The sequence below is a fragment of the Pleurodeles waltl genome, chromosome 5 (assembly GCF_031143425.1).
Source record: "Pleurodeles waltl isolate 20211129_DDA chromosome 5, aPleWal1.hap1.20221129, whole genome shotgun sequence".
NCBI lineage: Eukaryota > Metazoa > Chordata > Amphibia > Caudata > Salamandridae > Pleurodeles > Pleurodeles waltl.
Genome location: NC_090444.1, coordinates 1,001,429,118 through 1,001,437,615, shown reverse-complemented (window position 1 = coordinate 1,001,437,615; position 8,498 = coordinate 1,001,429,118). Strand labels below are relative to the sequence as shown.

Below are 8,498 nucleotides of genomic sequence, written 5' to 3'. Positions count from 1 at the left end.
ATGAGACATACTTATTTGCTCACTAGAAGTTGCAGAGCCCACCTCTAACTGCATCAATGAGGTCTTCAAAATTCTACTGGCAGTGCTAATGATATGTGGTCGGGCCAATACCTTGTTCCAATTTAAGTGGTGTTTATCATTGGCCAAACTGATTCCCAAAGGTGACATAGCTGGGGTGTTGATCATGAACATTTGGTTACACAAGGAAAGCATGTGGACTGAGAGTGGATTATGATCACTCTCAGTTCTCTCAATAACCATCATGCCAATAACTAAAGGCTTCTATCAACTAAACAATAATCAAATCTACTTGTATGGTTGACCTTGTTGTAAGTATGACAGCTCTTTGTATCAGATTCTGTCCTGCCATTAAGTGCTCTGAGCCCAAATTCAATAGTCAAGGTTTTTGCCTGGACGGCAACTTGCAACCACTCTTTAATGGGTGTAATGTCCAGGGCAGGGACAGACCATACCTGATCCTCCTCATGAGTAAACCCAAGATCATCCCAGTCAAGATGTTCAAATGTAACATTGAAATCACCTGCCACAATGATTTTATAATGCCAGGGACATTTCCACAGGAATGTCTCCAAAACACAAACCCCTCTTGCATAGATGTTAAGGATAATCACACCTGCCTTTACCTCAAATAATAGCTGGATGCCTAACATGTCAGGGGAATCAATGGATAGCTGAGATATATAGCAGTTTAATGATGTTCTGGCCCATTTAAATAAGCCCCCAGAAGGTCTACCCCTACTACTGGAGAGGGTTGGAAGACCCGGAAGTCCAATGCCCCATTGGTCATACATTGGATTTCATATAAACACAAAGAAGAGGATATAAGATGGACCATTTTGGAAAAGATCATCCCTAAGGGCAATGTGAGTTCCAAATCACTTAGGAAAAAGAGAGGTTATTTTTTATTTTCTATTTATATACTTATGACAAAGGTCTGAATGAAGAAATACCTTGGCAAAATACTTTGTAACATGCCCAGTTAATGAGGGATGTGAGCAACTCTGGTTCTTCTTGGCAGTACTTCATATGTTTAGCTGTTGTTTTTTTTACTGTTTTTTTTCTTTAATTAGTCTTTCTTTGGTTATTCTTCTGTATATAATGTGCCATGTATTTTTGGTACCATTTAAGATGGCCGCTGTTTTTTTGTATTTCTTATATTTGTCTGTTATTTATAGGATTATTTTCTTCCTTTTACGTAGTCTGTAGCTAGTGGGTCTACTGTGGAAGGGAAGCGTTTTAGCTTACATATAAGAATTTGATGGATACCTTACGCTTTTCCTGTAAGCAATTGATTTTTCGAATATTAGGAGTGAGGCTATTCCAAGATGTCCGCCAAGCTTTTCTTGTCCTTTCTATCAATGGACATTCTCTTAAACTCCTTCTTCTATGTCGGTGATAATTAGCACGTCTACCGACGGAAATGAGACATTATAGCTTCCAGCTAGAAATATTCTTACAGCCCTCGATACAGCGGTTAGCAGTAGTAGAAGGATTCATCATATTTCCTCACATTGCGGGTACGTGTTTATACAGTTTTTTGTTTACTTTGTTCTTTATACGGAAGTGATTCTTGTTCGCGGTATGAATGACCCTTTTCAGTACCATGTGTGCTCGTTACGCTGTTCCTCTGAGTATATGTATTTTAGCAGAGACGTGGTACAATGAGTTAAACTCCTACATGAGTTTCTATTAGCTACTGTTTCAGACGTTAAACACTGTACGAACAGAATACTTTTGATGAGCCGTTCCATACATTGAGTCCTACCAGGGACGAAAGCGTTACACTAGATTGCCTTGGGTTTGCCTCAGATTTAGGCTTTAGTTCTATATTTTTTTATTTAAAATCTATGTGGTTATCTGGTGAGTGTTGCACACTGGGATCTTTAGCGCTATATTTGGGGAGCACTGCGAGTATCTTTTAGTGTCTTTTAGTTTTGATCACTTTCCCATTCTAGCTGCTTTTTCACCATTTAGATCATGGTGATGAATATTCACATCCACCTTTTTTTATTTTTTATTATGATGTATAGTATCCACTATGATTCCCTACTTATTTTTACATGTCATTCTAATTGTATTCCTTTCTGGGTTGTTGTTTAGATTTCCATCAGATACTAAGCTTTCATTTTTGATACTCTGCCCTGATGAAGGTGGCACAAGGAATCAAGTTTGTATCTGAATGTAGTAGGTCCACCGAAACGCGTGTCTACGTGTATGTTGTTTTGTGATATCTGTCTCTGTATGAGTCTTGCCTGTTTGTGTGATTTTGTCTTTGTATTTGAGTTTGGTGATCGTCTATGGACATATGTTTTTTTCTTTGTTTGTTTTATCAGCTAGGGAATTCTTTTTGTTGGCCGTTTGTATCTTGAAATTGTATAGTTAATACATTTTGTAGTTTTGATTAAAATAATGATTGCTTTTTGAAGCTGTATAGCAACGGTTAATGAGTGATGTTTTCAACTTAAAAGGAGAGACATATTTGTTTTCCTCTGTTTGGAGTTCTGTTCCTTGGGTTCCTCTCCTTATCATGTCAGGAACCCCTTTTTGGTTTTGATGAGGGCTGGAATGTAAAAATGTAAATAACCAGACCAAAATAGTGGATTGATCGACCATGTTTCCTGAAGGAGACATAGGACGTGTTCCTCAATAAAAAAAGTAAAAGCTGTAAGGGGGGAAAACAGATCTTAAACTTCCCACATTCCAGGAAACATGTACCCCAACACTTTGAGGAGCTGCCCTGACCATAGATGTAGTGTTCACACAATTGTCTACTTGATCCTGAGTTGTCAGATGAGGTTGGTAGGGGGAAGCGGGTGCAATATTGTCACAATTGACCAGCTGGTCCTGAGTTGACTGGTGAAGTCTAACCAAAAGAGGAGAATAAGTGGTAGAAGAATCAGCGGTAGAAGAAACAACCATACCAGGGCTAGTGGTGTCGTGTGAGGAGAGAGCCCGGAATGGTAAATCAGCAAGGGTTTCAGCTGGTACTCCAAGTCAATTGTTCTTATTTAGAGCAGATGAGCTACCCACCAAATGGGGGGTACCACAGGCCCTATGATACGAGGGGAGCCTGGGATATTTAAACTGAATACAGGAGTACCCAGGGGCACTTGTCCTAGCATCTAGGTGCACCAAGTCATCCACCATACTCCTGTCCCTAAGTGTCAACTCAATCATATCATAGCGTGTATCAGGATCAGGCCTTCTAACTCCCTGGATTATATACTTATATATCACAGAGTAACAGCCTCTCACATGATGGATCCAATGAATCACCTTGTTTCTGACAGATTCTCCCTCTCTTACCTTTTGGCCGATGGATGTAATTAAGCACATTAGCCATTAGGACAGTGTTGCTAGATTTGAACCTGTCAGCAACAGGCACAATTTGGGATATTATCATCCATAGGTTTGGAAGGTTGACAATAGAGTCTTGGTTCCTTGATCAAGCCTAAACCATTATGTATCGAAGCTTGACAAGAGTTCCCAGTCCTACCGCCTACTGGAAGATGGCGAGCACAAGGGACCAAACTGACGGGGGCAGGGCAGGAAGCAAAAATATGATTCTTACTTCAAGTTGTCAAGGGCAATTTGGGCAACATTTCCGAGGGCCCTAATGGATTGAGTGTGGAGTTATGAGTATGATCCATAATGGTCATCGCATCTAAAGGTATTAGCTGTTTAACCATTGAAATTAAAGGATTAACCACAAATTTGAGCTCAGACACCTCACTCTTTCGATCCTGTATGCATGAGATGCACTGAGCTTTAGACAAGTCTGGGTTTACTTTTGTATCTACTGTCTAACCCACCATAGTACTTAGTTCAGGATGGTCGTGTAGGTCTGAAGTATTGATTAGAGGGCTGAAGCGATTGCTACATTGAAGAGCATCACTTTCACAAGGTGATAACTCATTTGCCAATACTAAGGGAAATGTGGGTAATAGCATTTCTCCTTTCCCCCTGCCCTGTGGAGCTAAAACCTGTATCCTACATTTTTTAAACATATCTGGGATTTTCTTATGACACGCCCAAACCTATCTGGGGAGCGCTCACTCTGGATGCCTTTAGAGACATTATCCGGGGAAGAAGTTACAATTATCTCACAATCAACCAAAAAATTGTTAATCCTTTCCTTTGCACAGTTATTTTCAGCATGCGTCTGCTTTTTGTGTTTTTTCTTGTGTACCATCCCAATGCCGCCCTCAGTCCCTTTCCTTTTGCCCATCAGTAGTGCTATGTCGAATATATGGATAGGCCCTTAATGGTCAAATGAGTCAATAGAATAACCCGAAAAAGTCTACAACAGTAAAAAGGAGTCAACAAAGCCAACTTGATGAAAAAAATGTAGGGGGATGGGCCAGCCCAGCCTCCTTTGGGCTCCGACGGGTGTGGACAGGCCCGCCCTTGGCCCAGGCTTGGCCCAGGTGTGGCCTGCGCTGCAGTGGTTTCTGTGGGGCTTTAGAGCACTTGTTTATGTTGCAAGTGCGAGCAACACTCTACTCTTCCTCACAGGGCACACTGGTTTTAACAAGCAGGCAGTTTCTGGTGCTCCAGACTGGTATTGGTTTGTCTGGGTGACATTTCCTGACCCAGCAATGAGACTAGCAGGGCTTGACCTTCAGTCCTGGTCAGAGGCAGAAGTCTTGCAGAGCTTCAACTTCTCAAACAGCCCTTATGGCTGATTTTCAGAAGACAAATTGTTGGGGAATCAGCCTCCCTTTCTTATAGGCCTTTTCCAGAAACCAAATGTGATTTAGGATCTGTGTTTTTGGCGTTTTATGATGTGGTTCTGCTTCTCTTGAAGTGGATGCTTCTCTCTTTCTTCTTTCCTCATGAAAGATGTCTGTCACAGCAGACAAGACTCCAAAGCTGATTGGCCCACAATATCACTCATGGGAGTAAACAGAGTTCACACCTGGATGTCAGCCAAAGTGATATGTGCATGAAAAGGTTAATCCCAGACCCCAGCCCTACTCTTTCTTTCTTATCAGCCACATCTCTCTTCCTGAAATGTGTCTAAGACTGTTCCTTGTGATCTACCACTGTATCAAAGAGCCGTCTTTTGAAGTGTAGAGGGCGTTGATTCCCTTTCCCTCCAATGTGTGTCCCACCCACCCCACAGGAATGCAGCAATAAAAAATCTGTCTTGGGGGTTCCTCTCCTGCTCATGTCTTCACCAGGAGGGCATGGGCTTCCCAAAATGGAGCCCAGGGTCCTCCATATAATGTACCATTGCAGGCACACATACTTAATATACATTCATAAAAAACCTACTGTCCAGCACTAGTGCCTTCATGCACTGTACTATTACAAATACACATGAACTCAGTACACACTCAGTCTGCATGCAACGTCCAGCACTGAAGCTTTTCGATCTTTGTCCAGGGTGTATTATTTACAAACACAAACACTACTAGTACACACACTCATCATGTGCACACTGCACAGCACTTCACAATCCATGTACTGTACTTCACACAAGTAAACATACACCCAGCACATGCTCTCATAGCACATGCACTGCACAGGTTTACATCTTTCATGTCTTGTATTTCTCACAGATACGAAAATACTCACCACATGCACTAATCTCACATTTGCAACACAGTACTGCTCTATCCCGCTACTGTACCCTTCCCAGGTACAAATACAACCAGAACAGAGTCACTACTCATGCTCTAGACAGCACACCACATCTACCTGATGTATGCCAAAGGTGATTTAAGCATTAAGCAGCAGAGCCTTTTAAAAGGTGAGTGAGCCTGTATGCCTTACTCCAGTGACAAAGAGTGAAGAGATCCTGTTCACTGCTACTGTACTGATCATTACATAGCCACCACCACCCTTCAACTACTTAACTCCTGGTGAAGACGGTAGCCTTCCACCACTATGAGCGTAGCGTTTGGGTGTCCCTCCCAGTCCAACAAGACCACATTCCATGAGGCGGGCCTATGTCAATGCACAAATACATGACCCATGTTCGCCTATGACAAAAAGATCAGCATTAGGGATCCAGACAAAGTACAGTTGGGCACTCGGAGCAAGGGTACCTGCTTTCCTTATCTGCCAAAATTTGTGAGCTCCCTAAAGCCATTCAGGTAGCAAACTGTACCATGTATACCTAGGAGTACCGTACACCATTTGGGAACTAAAATCCCCTCTATTGTAGGCAATAGTGCTAACATTTCTCAACTTTTTGGTATGCCATACTGATGAAATAGCACCTTCTGATACAAACAACTAGGAAAAACCATAAGTAGTTTATCCAATTATTTTCTTCAGGTAAGCAGGAATTATTGGGCATGGTATCAATCTAGAATGTAAGTTCCTGGACTGGGAGCATTTTGTGAATTTTACTTGAACTAATTTTTGTCTTTTGCTATTAATAGCTCCATTAGAGATGCACATTAGTTTTAAAGAGGATGGCCTTGGTATTGGAAGTCAGTGTAGAGCATTCAGGACCAGAGAGATGTGGGTACATATTTTTATATTTAGAAGAATCCTTCCTGCTGTGTTTTGGATTCTTTGAAGTTTCTGATAGTTGAAGGTGGAATGCTGAAAGTATATAGGGGGTCATTCTGACTCCCGCCGGCGGCGGTAACCGCATGCCCGGCGCGAGCCGCCGAATGACCGCACTGCGGTCAAATGACCGCGGCGGCCATTCTGACTTTCCCGCTGGGCTGGCGGGCGACCGCCAGAAGGCCGCCCGCCGGCCCAGCGGGAAAGTGCCTTCAACGAGAAAGCCGGCTCCGAATGGAGCCGGCGGAGTTGAAGGCGTGCCACGGGTGCAGTCGCCAGAAGGCTGCCCGCCGGCCCAGCGGGAAAGCGCCTTCAACGAGAAAGCCGGCTCCGAATGGAGCCGGCGGAGTTGAAGGCGTGCGACGGGTGCAGTGGCACCCGTCGCGATTTTCAGTGTCTGCTTGGCCATTGGCATGGGGCCATTGGCCATTGGCATGGGCACTGCAGGGGCCCCCAGGGGCCCCACGAAACCCGTTACCGCCATCCTGTTCCCGGCGGTAAAAAACCGCCAGGAACAGGATGGCGGTAAGGGGGTCGGAATCCCCATGGCGGCGCTGCAAGCAGCGCCGCCGTGGAGGATTCCCTGGGGCAGCGGGAAACCGGCGGGACACCGCTGGTTTCCCGTTTCTGACCGGTCAGAAAGCCCATGGAAGCACCGCCAGCCTGTTGGCGGTGCTTCCGCGGTCGTTGGCCCTGGCAGTCGGTGACCGCCAGGGTCAGAATGACCCCCATAGTCTGTTTGCATAGCCAAGTTTGAAGAAGGTGAGTGATAGTGTTGCTTGTACCTTCGAAGAAATCCAAGAAGTGGAAAGATTTGTGTTTTAATAATGTAGATATTTAATTGGGACAGTGTGTCCACTTGAATATTCATGGAAATTGGAGAATCAAAGAGGATTCTAAGATTTTTCACATGTGCAGCTATTTTTGAGGCAAGTCCGAGTTCGTCTGGTTAGAAAGAGGGTCATATTATTTTCCACTCACCTGAGACCAGTATTTCATTTTTTTTAAGCATTCAGCTTGAGGTAACTATATACCGTCCATTCATCTACAGCTATGAGGCAAGCATTACGTTTTGATGTTCCTATGTCCTTAGGGTTTTCCATTTTCAGAATTATCTGTATATTGTCTATTTATTTGTAATAGATTATTTCAAAACTTTTGATGTGATCTAGTATTGGTTTAATGAATATATTCAACACTAGAAGTGCAATGATAGACCTTTGTGGAACTGCTGTTTTTATGCACTAAGGATTTGAAGAGTAAGGGGGTGGTGTGAATTTGATGTGATCTATTATTCAGGTAAGAGGAAACTCAGCTCAAACTGATAGTCTCTAGCAGCTTCTTTTAGTCTATGAAGAATTGTGTCACTTTTATTGTGTCAAACGCTGCTGAAAGGTCCAGGAGCAGCAATACAGCTACAATATTTTGTAGACTATGCTATGTGTTTTCTTGAACTTGAGACTTTTAATCTTTTTCTGCTCTTAATTCATCCAAGAGGCCTTCTTCTTCTTTTTGCCTTGTTTCAAAGTTGTTTTGGGGATTAATTTGACAAAGCCTAAGGACATCCATTCTTAGAGCTTTCTACTGAGTTTATTATTTCCAGCTGACTCTTGTTAGGTGTGAATCCAACTATTGCATGTTTAGTTTGTTCGACTGTCTGTAGCATGTAGTGAGGTAGTGTGATTTAGTTTATTTGGGATTTTGAGTGACATGGGTATGATGTGATGATCAGTCCATGTAACAGATGATTTGTTTTATAGTGATTAGTTCTGGCCTAGAGAAAAGTATATCCATTGCATGACTTGCTATGTGAGTGGGTCCCCAGATGATCTGTTGCAAGTTGTGTGTATTTAGTTCTGATATGATAGCATTTGGTTGAGGCATATTTGGTTATCAAATCAGATGGTTAGTCACCTTATAGATATATTGGACAGTTTTGTTAGTAAGTCTGAAAC

At 42.8% G+C, this 8,498-nt stretch overlaps 1 long non-coding RNA gene across 1 annotated transcript in view; it reads left to right on the top strand.

Moving 5' to 3' along the window:
* The first annotated feature begins 1,238 nt into the window (after nucleotides 1-1,238).
* The window catches only part of LOC138296239 (uncharacterized), a 319,690-nt gene continuing 312,430 nt past the window's right edge, over nucleotides 1,239-8,498 (top strand). The window contains exon 1 of the long non-coding RNA XR_011203792.1: nucleotides 1,239-1,538. This is a non-coding gene — a long non-coding RNA (uncharacterized lncRNA). The remainder of the gene's footprint in view (nucleotides 1,539-8,498) is intronic.